The 11171-nt window shown below is 37.8% G+C and overlaps 1 protein-coding gene across 1 annotated transcript in view; it reads right to left on the reverse strand.

Annotated features, from left to right (window-relative positions):
• Positions 1-11171, reverse strand: part of ZC3H6 (zinc finger CCCH-type containing 6) — a 75706-nt gene that overhangs the window by 27849 nt on the left and 36686 nt on the right. The window lies entirely within an intron of this gene.

Genomic DNA, 11171 nt, shown 5'->3' on the forward strand with positions numbered 1-11171 from the left:
ATTAAACATTATAATCTTTATGCTTCAGCTTTTCTTTTCCCTGTCTTATGTCTCAATATTCATACACACAGAAATACTTAAAAACCCACACCATTGTACATAAATTCCTTCTCCAGAAGAATGAAAGGCCTTTTTGAAAATAAGGAAAAGATAGTAAAATAGGTTAGGGGTGGTGTTGTGTGGAAAAACATTATTTCTCCTAAAACTGAAAAATTCTCAAATGACATCTTTGTTTTTTATGTAGAAAATTTTATAAAAAGAAAATGTATCTAAGGTCTAAGAGTAACAACAGAGCTTTCCCTAATAGTGAAAAACAACTAGTTAATATTACTCATTAGAAACTTATTATAACAAATATTAATAACAAATATTATAACAAATATTAATTTTATAGCTTCCTTACTAAAGCATGTAAAAACAAAGAATATACTTAGTCTTGTAAGTTTAATGATAGAATTCAAACTGGTTTCTATTTACTGACTTTTTTTTTTACAGTTTTTGGCTGAGCCCGGGTTTGAAACCACCACCTCCAGTACATGGGGCCGGCGCCCTACTCCTTTCAGCTACAGGTGCTGCCCTTACTGATATATTTTTATTGTATCTGTTATATCCTATCAATTTTTTTTATAATAAAGCAAGAAAAAAATTGCATGTAATTACAACTTTAGGATCTAGAAAAACCCAGGCCATGATTCATATGTGGTATTTACCTTAGCACATATAAATATACTTCTCTGGTAAAATATTAACACGAGACCATGTATTTTTAATTAAATGTGCAAAAATATTAGAACTTTGTTAAATAGATTAACAAGAAACTAATCAAGAAAATTAGTTCACTCATTAATTTTAAATTTTAACACTACCAGATTTCTGATTTTTTAAAGCAGTACTTTTTTAAGGCATATAAACCCCATTTTTAGTCTAACACTTCAGAAATTCAGAAGGAGACTTAAGATTGTAACCAACAGGCAGTGTTTCCAATATTTTAAAAAGGATACAAAGAAAATACAAGCAAAACAAAAAATACTGCTTAGATTAAGTTCAAGATTAATTAAATGATGGTTACATTACATTAATAATTCAGTAATATATTCCATGCTTTGTGATGATGAGTATGAATTTTCCTTGACATTAGATGCCTCTCATTAGTTTTTAATATTTAATATTCAATTCTCTGATTTTCACAGCTTTATAAAAATAATCTCTACTTTTTTTAAGTAGAATCATGCCTAAACTTTAAATTTGTCTTCTCCCTAGTTTTCCCAAATCCAAACAATCCTAATAGTCCTCTAAGGATGCAAACATTCCATCCCAGGGCTCCTTCTGTGTTGAAAAGACTTCTAATATGGACTCCTGAAGTCTTTAACATTTGGATCAGAGTGCTACCCATGTGCAGTGAGCTCCCCAAAGAAGCACTAAATGGATGAAGGGTAACAGAGAAGCTCCACTTTTCTAGAAGAATACCTCCTACAGTTTGCATGTTCATTACTGGAGTGAACAAAATACACTCACCTGCAAGAGTCTAGCAAGCATTTTTTCAAGCCCTCCTACTGAGAGAAGATAAAAGAAATAAAAAAGATTATAACTACTAAAAGATAAAGTTTGATTGCTCTGATGATTGATTATTAAACTATATAAACTGTCAGAATGTCTGGTAGGAGAAGATTTGGTTTCTATAAAATAAAAAGGAGCCCTACAGCAATCACTGGAAACATGAAATAAGGGAATGGAGGCCCTAAAAGCATGAGGAAAAGGGCAGCTATAATAAGTCCTCTAACTCCTAAATGTTAACAGCATATTCTGTTTTTGGCCTGTAATTACAGAAGTTACATAGCAAATACCTATTATCTAAGAAAATGAGATTTTAAGGATGTAGTTAGAATATTTTCTAATTTTCACTGAATTAACTCTAAAACATATGTGGAGGAAATGGTATTGAACTTTCTCAATTTGTAATGGCAGACTAGGTAAATCAGACCATGTCTCCCTAAGAAAAGTAGAAAAGATAGACAAAACATTTTTCTAAAATCTGCTATAGACATCAGAGAGCTAACAAATTAGTGAAGGATTACTAGACCGGTACCCATGAAGCAGAAGAAAATTCTGGGAAGTGAGTAGTATTTGGAGCTACTTTTGCTCTAAGAATGTCAGCCCAGTAGGAAAAATCAGCCAAAAGGCACTTTTGACTTCCACAGTACTTTTGGCTCTCTCAGTCTATGAGAACAAAATGTAGAGTCTAGAGTCTGGAGAAGGTGGAAGCTTAATAACTCCACCTCTCAATTATGAGGGGATCTCAAAATACAAATCAAAGACTGCAGCTCAGCCTTGAGTCATCTGGGTGGCCCCAAAATGTCTCAGATCATAAAATTGCAATGAAATTTTATAAAGGTCAATAGGAATCTGGCTAAAGCAAGTGGAAATTCTTTCTGAAGGAAAAGAACATTATCCCAGGCCTAAAATTATTTCTACGAAATGTACCATATTTTCCAAATACAATGCCCACCACGCAATAGAAAAAACACAAAACAGGCCAAGCATAGTGGCTCATTCCTGCAATCCCAGCATTTTGGGAGGCTGAGGCAGGAGGAATCATTTGAGGCCAGGAGTTCCTGACCAGCCTGAGCAACATAGCAAGACCTTGTCGCTACAAAAAATAAAGATGAAAAAAGTATCCAGGCATGGTGGCGTGCACCTATAGTCTCAGCTACCCAGGAGACTGAGGCAGAAGGATCACTGAACCCAGGCTTTGAAGACTGCAGTGAGCTGTAAGAGTGTTACTGCACTCCAACCTGGATGACAGAGTGTATCTAAAACAAATTTTTAATAAAAATATTAAAAAAGAAAAACCACAGAAAAACAGGCTTATGAGGAGACAAGACCACATGAAAGAGAACAATCAAAAACAATGGGCAATAGAAATACAGACTCCAGATACTAGAATTTATGTAACAACAGATTTAAAAATATCTGTTTTGTTATTTTCAAGTACAAGACAATATAAAAATTTCAGAAGGGAACTATATGACTTAGAAAATTTGAAACGAATAAAATAACTTTCTGGATATGAAAAATACAAGTACTAAAATTAAAATCAACAACTTAATAAATGGGCTTTTATTAATAAAGGCAATTACCATATTTTGTGATGTAAAATGCTACTCCATGTATAATGTACACCCACATTTTTGGCTCAAACTTTCAGTAAATGCCCTTGAGAAAAGTGGTCAGCTCTCTGCTGGGAGAGACACATCATAGCCCACCTGCACCCACCAGCTCTATGAAGGCTGCCGATTCCCTCTCTCCTGAGAGGACTTCCCTTTCTGGGATGTCAGGAGCTGCACTGAGATGGTCATGTCTGCTCCTGGTGGGGCAGGAGCTTCTGAGGCTACTCTGTCCATGAGCAGCCAGATGAGTCTCTGGGGCCTGTGTAGTCCCTCCCTGTCTACTCTGCATGACTGGGCCTTGGGCCTCAATAATCCGCCCTCACACTGCACAACTGCAGCTGCCCTCTCCCCTGATTGTGGTGCTCAACAAAGGCTGGTCCAGTGGCTCCTACCACATCCCAAATTCCCCTGGACTGGAACACGAGTGCAGTCGGCAGGCCCAAGTTGGGGGGTGTGCAGCTGCAAGAGGCCCCTTGGGCTACCCAACTCCAGAGCCATACCATCCATGTTTAATGCACATCCTTATTTTCTCCTCCAAAAATGTGGGCAAAAAGTGTGCATTATTCATGGCAAAATATGGTAGATCCCTCTGAAGAGAGCATAAGAGAAGAGAAATAAAGGATTAAGTAAAGCATATGTGGTAAAATGTTAACAATTAGGGAATGTGGGTGAAAAATCTATACTTCTTTGCACATTCTTACAACTTTTCTGTAAGTCTGAAATTATGACAAAATAAAAGTTATAAAAAATGAGAGTAAAATAAACACACTACCCAATAAATCAAAGCTAAGTGAATTTACTGACAGCAAACTTGCACTATTAGAAATGCTAACCAGAGGCGGAGCAAGATGGCAGCCGAGTAACAGCTTCCTTGCATCTGGGCACCGTGAGTCTGGGGATATAGGACTCCAGGCATCTCTGGCTGGTGGGATCTGCCTATCATCACCCCTGAGAGGATACAGGGAGTCAGCGAGAGACTTCTGGACCCCAAGAGGAGGACTAAAACAGTGGAAAACCGGCAAGTGGTCGCGTGTGTTCAATCCGTCTAAACCCGCCCGCAACTGTCAGTTCAGTAGCAGCGAGACTGCAAACCAGAAAGGCCTTACCTGTGAACTGTTTTGGTGTCTTTGGACTTGGCACTCAGCTGAACTGCCTTGGGGAGAGCCTGAGAGGTAGTGCGGAGAACTTTGGCCTTTGTCTAGGGCCCCAGTCTGAGCCCCTGAGCCAGACGGAGCTAATAGTGTTTGGCTCTGGGTCACAGGCAGACATTGTGAGCGATCTGCCCCAGAAAGCTCCGCCCTCAGGGTCGCAGAGCTGGAATTGGGTGGGAGCTGGTAACCCAGCGACCAAGTAGCCTGAGGGCGGGGTCTGAGCCCTAACCCTCCGGGGCAGAGGGAGACCAGTTTTGACACACACGGTAAGTGGATAGCCACTTCAGCAGTGATTCCAGCGACAAGCACTTCCCTGAGAAAGCTTCTGCTCAGTAAGTGAACAACTTCAAAGTGCCTTTTAAGTGGGCTGAAGAGAGATTTAGGATGTCTACCTGCTGGGGTTTGAGAAACTAGCAGCCTCCAGTCGTATCAGAACTGTGATTAACATCTCATACCCCAGAAGACCACGTGTTGCCCAGACAATATTCAATAACATATACATACTGCTTTGTTTTTGGTTGTGTTTTTTTTTTTTTTTCTCGGTTTGGTTGTTTTTTTTTGTTTGTTTATTTTGGTGTTGTGGATTGTTGTTTTGTTTTTTAAGTTCAACCTTTTCCATACAGATCCTTTTTCTTTCTCAATTTTTCTAGTTTAATTATAATTTCCCATTGCTGCCTATTTCAATAATTAGAACTTCATTTTTGTTAGTGTTTCTACCATTATTATTTGGTTTTTCCAGCCAATTTTATCCCGTAAAGTTTTCTGTTTGCTTGTTTTGGTTTGATTTATAGCATTTTTGTCTTTCCTCTCTACTTGGTGGAGGTGGGGTATTGTGTCTGATCAGGTTAGCAAAGAGCTGCTGACCTCAAGGGAACCACCCAACTGGACACCCCCAGAAGGTGTTTTTTTTTTTTTTTAAGGTTGTATCAAAGTACCCTACTGTACACCTATATTGCTCTGTCTCCCTCTTTCTGTGCCTCTCTTCTTTTTGTCAATATTCCTTTTACCCACCCCCTCTCCTTTCTCTATTTTTCTTTTTTTTTTCTTATCACTCGGTCCTCCTTTCTTTCGTCCCTTTTTTGCTCTTAAACCTTCTCATCCTTCTGGTCCTGTAACCCTTAGTCCACAGGCACGAGAACTTAAAGAGCAAGAGGAAGTGAAAGGAAAATTAGGGCAAGTAAACAGATAAAAGAAATCACCCATGAGGAAGAATCAGCAGAAAACTCCTTGCAACATGAAGAACCAGTCCAGAACAACCCCGCCAAGGGACCATGAGGTAGCTACTGCAGAGGATTCCACCTATACAGAAATGTTAGGAATGACAGAAAGGGAATTTAGAATACACATGATGAAAACAATGAAAGAAATGATGGAAACAATGAAGGAAACCGCTAATAAAGTGGAAAATAACCAAAAAGAAATCCAAAAACAGAATCAAATCAGAGATGAACGATATGAAGAATATAAAAAGGATATAGCAGAGCTGAAGGAAATGAAACAGTCAATCAGGGAACTTAAAGATGCAATGGAAAGTATCAGCAACAGTATCAGTATCAGTATCAGACCAGGCAGAAGAAAGAATTTCAGAGGTAGAAGACAAAGTTTTTGAGATAACTCAGATAGTAAAAGAGGCAGAAAAGAAGAGAGAGAAAGCAGAACGTTCACTGTCAGAATTATGGGACTTTATGAAGTGTTCCAACATACGAGTTATAGGAATTCCAGAAGGGGAAGAAGAATGCCCCAGAGGAATGGAAGCCATACTAGAGAATATTATAAAAGAAAATTTCCCAAACATCACCAAAGATTCTGACACACTGCTTTCAGAGGGATATCGGACCCCAGGTCGCCTCAACTCTAACCGAGCTTCTCCAAGACACATTGTGATGAACCTGTCCAAAGTCAAGACAAAAGAAAAGATTCTGCAAGCTGCCAGGAGTAAGCGCCAGTTGACCTACAGGGGCAAATCCATCAGAGTGACCACAGACTTCTCTAATGAAACTTTCCAAGCAAGAAGACAATGGTCATCTACCTTTAATGTACTTAAACAGAACAATTTCCAGCCCAGAATTCTGTACCCTGCTAAGCTAACCTTCAAAATTGATGGAGAAATCAAATCATTTATGGATATACAAACATTGAGGAAATTCGCCACAACAAGACCAGCTCTACAGGAAATACTTCAACCTGTTCTGCACACTGACCACCACAATGGATCAGCAGCAAAGTAAGAACTCAGAAATTAAAGGACAGAACCAAACCTCCACACTGATGCAAAAGATAAAACTAAGCAATGGACTCTCACCAAATAAGACGAATAGAATACTACCACACTTATCAATTATCTCAATAAATGTTAATGGCTTGAATTCCCCACTGAAGAGACACAGATTGGCTGACTGGATTAAAAAACACAAGCCATCCATTTGCTGTCTGCAAGAAACACACCTGGCTTCAAAAGACAAATTAAAGCTCCGAGTCAAGGGTTGGAAGACAATTTTTCAGGCAAATGGAATTCAGAAGAAAAGAGGAGTTGCAATCTTATTTTCAGATACATGTGGATTTAAAGCAACTAAAGTCAAAAAAGACAAAGATGGTCACTTTATATTGGTCAAGGGAAAAATACAACAAGAAGACATTTCAATTCTAAATATCTATGCACCCAATTTAAATGCTCCCAGATTCTTGAAACAGACCTTACTCAGTCTGAGCAATATGATATCTGATAATACCATCATAACAGGGGACCTTAACACTCCTCTTACAGAGCTGGACAGATCCTCTAAACAGAAATTAAACAAGGATATAAGAGACTTAAATGAGACCCTAGAACAACTGTGCTTGATAGACGCATATAGAACACTCCATCCCAAAGATAAAGAATATACATTCTTCTCATCACCCCATGGAACATTCTCCAAAATTGATCATATCCTGGGACACAAAACAAATATCAACAGAATCAAAAGAATTGAAATTTTACCTTGTATCATCTCAGACCATAAGGCACTAAAGGTGGAACTCAACTCTAACAAAAATGCTCGACCCCACCCAAAGGCATGGAAACTAAACAATCTTCTGTTGAATAACAGATGGGTGAAGGAAGAAATAAAACAGGAAATCACTAACTTCCTTGAGCATAACAACAATGAAGACACAAGCTACCAAAACCTGTGGGATACTGCAAAAGCAGTTTTGAGAGGAAAATTCATCGCTTTAGATGCCTACATTCGAAAAACAGAAAGAGAGCACATCAACAATCTCACAAGAGATCTTATGGAATTGGAAAAAGAAGAACAATCTAAGCCTAAACTCAGTAGAAGAAAAGAAATATCCAAAATCAAATCAGAGATCAATGAAATTGAAAACAAAAGAATCATTCAGAAAATTAATGAAACAAGGAGTTGGTTTTTTGAAAAAATAAATAAAATAGATAAACCATTGGCCAGACTAACGAGGAATAGAAAAGTAAAATCTCTAGTAACCTCAATCAGAAATGATAAAGGGGAAAAAACAACTGATCCCACAGAGATACAAGAGATCATCTCTGAATACTACCAGAAACTCTATGCCCAGAAATTTGACAACGTGAAAGAAATAGATCAATATTTGGAATCACACCCTCTCCCTAGACTCAGCCAGGAAGAAATAGAGCTCCTGAACAGACCAATTTCAAGCACTGAGATCAAAGAAACAATAAAAAAGCTTCCAACCAAAAAATGCCCTGGTCCAGATGGCTTCACTCCAGAATTCTATCAAACCTTCAAGGAAGAGCTTATTCCTGTACTGCAGAAATTATTCCAAAAAATTGAGGAAGAAGGAATCTTCCCCAACACATTCTATGAAGCAAACATCACCCTGATACCAAAACCAGGAAAAGACCCAAACAAAAAGGAGAATTTCAGACCAATCTCACTCATGAACATAGACGCAAAAATTCTCAACAAAATCCTAGCCAATAGATTACAGCTTATCATCAAAAAAGTCATTCATCATGATCAAGTAGGCTTCATCCCAGGGATGCAAGGCTGGTTTAACATACGCAAGTCTATAAATGTTATCCACCATATTAACAGAAGCAAAAATAAAGATCACATGATCCTCTCAATAGATGCAGAAAAAGCATTTGATAAAATCCAGCATCCTTTTCTAATTAGAACACTGAAGAGTATAGGCATAGGTGGCACATTTCTAAAACTGATTGAAGCTATCTATGACAAACCCACAGCCAATATTTTACTGAATGGAGTAAAACTGAAAGCTTTTCCTCTTAGAACTGGAACCAGACAAGGTTGTCCTCTGTCACCTTTACTATTCAACGTAGTGCTGGAAGTTCTCGGCCAATACAATTAGGCAAGAAAAGAAATAAAGGGAATCCAAATGGGAGCAGAGGAGGTCAAACTCTCCCTCTTTGCTGACGACATGATCTTATACTTAGAGAACCCCAAAGACTCAACCACAAGACTCCTAGAAGTCATCAAAAAATACAGTAATGTTTCAGGATATAAAATCAATGTCCACAAGTCAGTAGCCTTTGTGTACACCAATAACAGTCAAGATGAGAAGCTAATTAAGGACACAACTCCCTTCACCATAGTCTCAAAGAAATGAAATACCTAGGAATATACCTAACGAAGGAGGTGAAGGACCTCTATAAAGAAAACTATGAAATCCTCAGAAAGGAAATAGCAGAGGATATTAACAAATGGAAGAACATACCATGCTCATGGATGGGAAGAATCAACATTGTTAAAATGTCTATACTTCCCAAAGCAATCTACCTATTCAATGCCATTCCTATCAAAATACCAACATCATACTTTCAAGATTTGGAAAAAATGATTGTGCGTTTTGTATGGAACCGGAAAAAACCCCGTATAGCTAAGGCAGTTCTCTGTAACAAAAATAAAGCTGGGGGCATCAGCATACCAGATTTTAATCTGTACTACAAAGCCATAGTGCTCAAGACAGCATGGTACTGGCACAAAAACAGAGACATAGACACTTGGAATCGAATTGAAAACCAAGAAATGAAACTAACATTTTACAACCACCTAATCTTTGATAAACCAAACAAGAACATACCTTGGGGGAAAGACTCCCTATTCAATAAATGGTGTTGGGAGAACTGGATGTCTACATGTAAAAGACTGAAACTGGACCCACACCTTTCCCCACTCACAAAAATTGATTCAAGATGGATAAAGGACTTAAACTTAAGGCATGAAACAATAAAAATCCTCAAAGAAAGCATAGGAAAAACACTGGAAGATATTGGCCTGGGGAAAGACTTCATGAAGAAGACTGCCACGGCAATTGCAACAACAACAAAAATAAACAAATGGGACTTCATTAAACTGAAAAGCTTCTGTACAGCTAAGGAGACAATAACCAAAGCAAAGAGACAACCTACACAATGGGAAAGGATATTTGCATATTTTCAATCAGACAAAAGCTTGATAACTAGGATCTACAGAGAACTCAAATTAATCCACATGAAAAAAGCCAACAATCCCTTATATCAATGGGCAAGAGACATGAATAGAACTTTCTCTAAAGATGACAGACGAATGGCTAACAAACACATGAAAAAATGTTCATCATCTCTATATCTTAGAGAAATGCAAATCAAAACAACCCTGAGATATCATCTAACCCCAGTGAGAATGGCCCACATCACAAAATCTCAAAACTGCAGATGCTGGCGTGGATGTGGACAGAAGGGAACACTTTTACACTGCTGGTAGGACTGCAAACTAGTACAACCTTTCTGGAAGGAAGTATGGAGAAACCTCAAAGCACTCAAGCTAGACCTCCTATTTGATCCTGCAATCCCATTACTGGGCATCTACCCAGAAGGAAAGAAATCCTTTTATCATAAGGACACTTGTACTAGACTGTTTATTGCAGCTCAATTTATAATCGCCAAAATGTGGAAACAGCCTAAATGCCCACCAACCCAGGAATGGATTAACAAGCTGTGGTATATGTATACCATGGAATACTATTCAGCCATTAAAAAAAATGGAGACTTTACATCCTTCGTATTAACCTGGATGGACGTGGAAGACATTATTCTTAGTAAAGCATCACAAGAATGGAGAAACATGAATCCTATGTACTCAATTTTGATATGAGGACAATTAATGACAATTATGGTTATGGGGGGGGACAGAAAGAGGGAAGGAGGGAGGTGGGTGGGGCCTTGGTGTGTGTCACACTTTATGGGGGCAAGACATGATTGCAAGAGAGACTTTACCTAACAATTGCAATCAGTGTAACCTGGCTTATTGTACCCTCAATGAATCCCCAACAATAAAAAAAAAAAAAAAAGAAATCCTAACCAAAGGCTGAATGAAGTGCCCCAGGTTAAAAGAAAATGATATCACCTTGAAACTGAGATCTACACAAAGAAATGAAGAGCATTAGAAATGAAATGTGGATAAATATAAAAGACCGTCCTTTTCCTTAATTTCTTTAAATGATTGTTAAAGCAAAAATAATTTACCTCTATAGGGATATGTAAAAATCATTGTATCAACAGTGCATACTTATTAACAGTAAATAACTCCATCTTTAAAAATGAAACACTTAAAAGAAATGCATATTACTTATACAAACTGACCTTGTCTCTCACAGTGGTCCCATAGAAGACTAAGCATTTATTACAATAATGCTGCCACTATTTCAAATATTCTGAACCTTTTTTTCTGGAGATATTTTAATAAAACCTCATTTATTTAATGGTCACTTAGCAACCTCAACTATAAAGTTGACAACAGAACGTCAGACTATAGAAATAACTTTAACAAAAATAGTAATTTGGTTTCTAAACTCCTAAGAGATTAGGAACATC

The sequence above is a fragment of the Nycticebus coucang genome, chromosome 4, assembly GCF_027406575.1.
Source record: "Nycticebus coucang isolate mNycCou1 chromosome 4, mNycCou1.pri, whole genome shotgun sequence".
Lineage (NCBI taxonomy): Eukaryota > Metazoa > Chordata > Mammalia > Primates > Lorisidae > Nycticebus > Nycticebus coucang.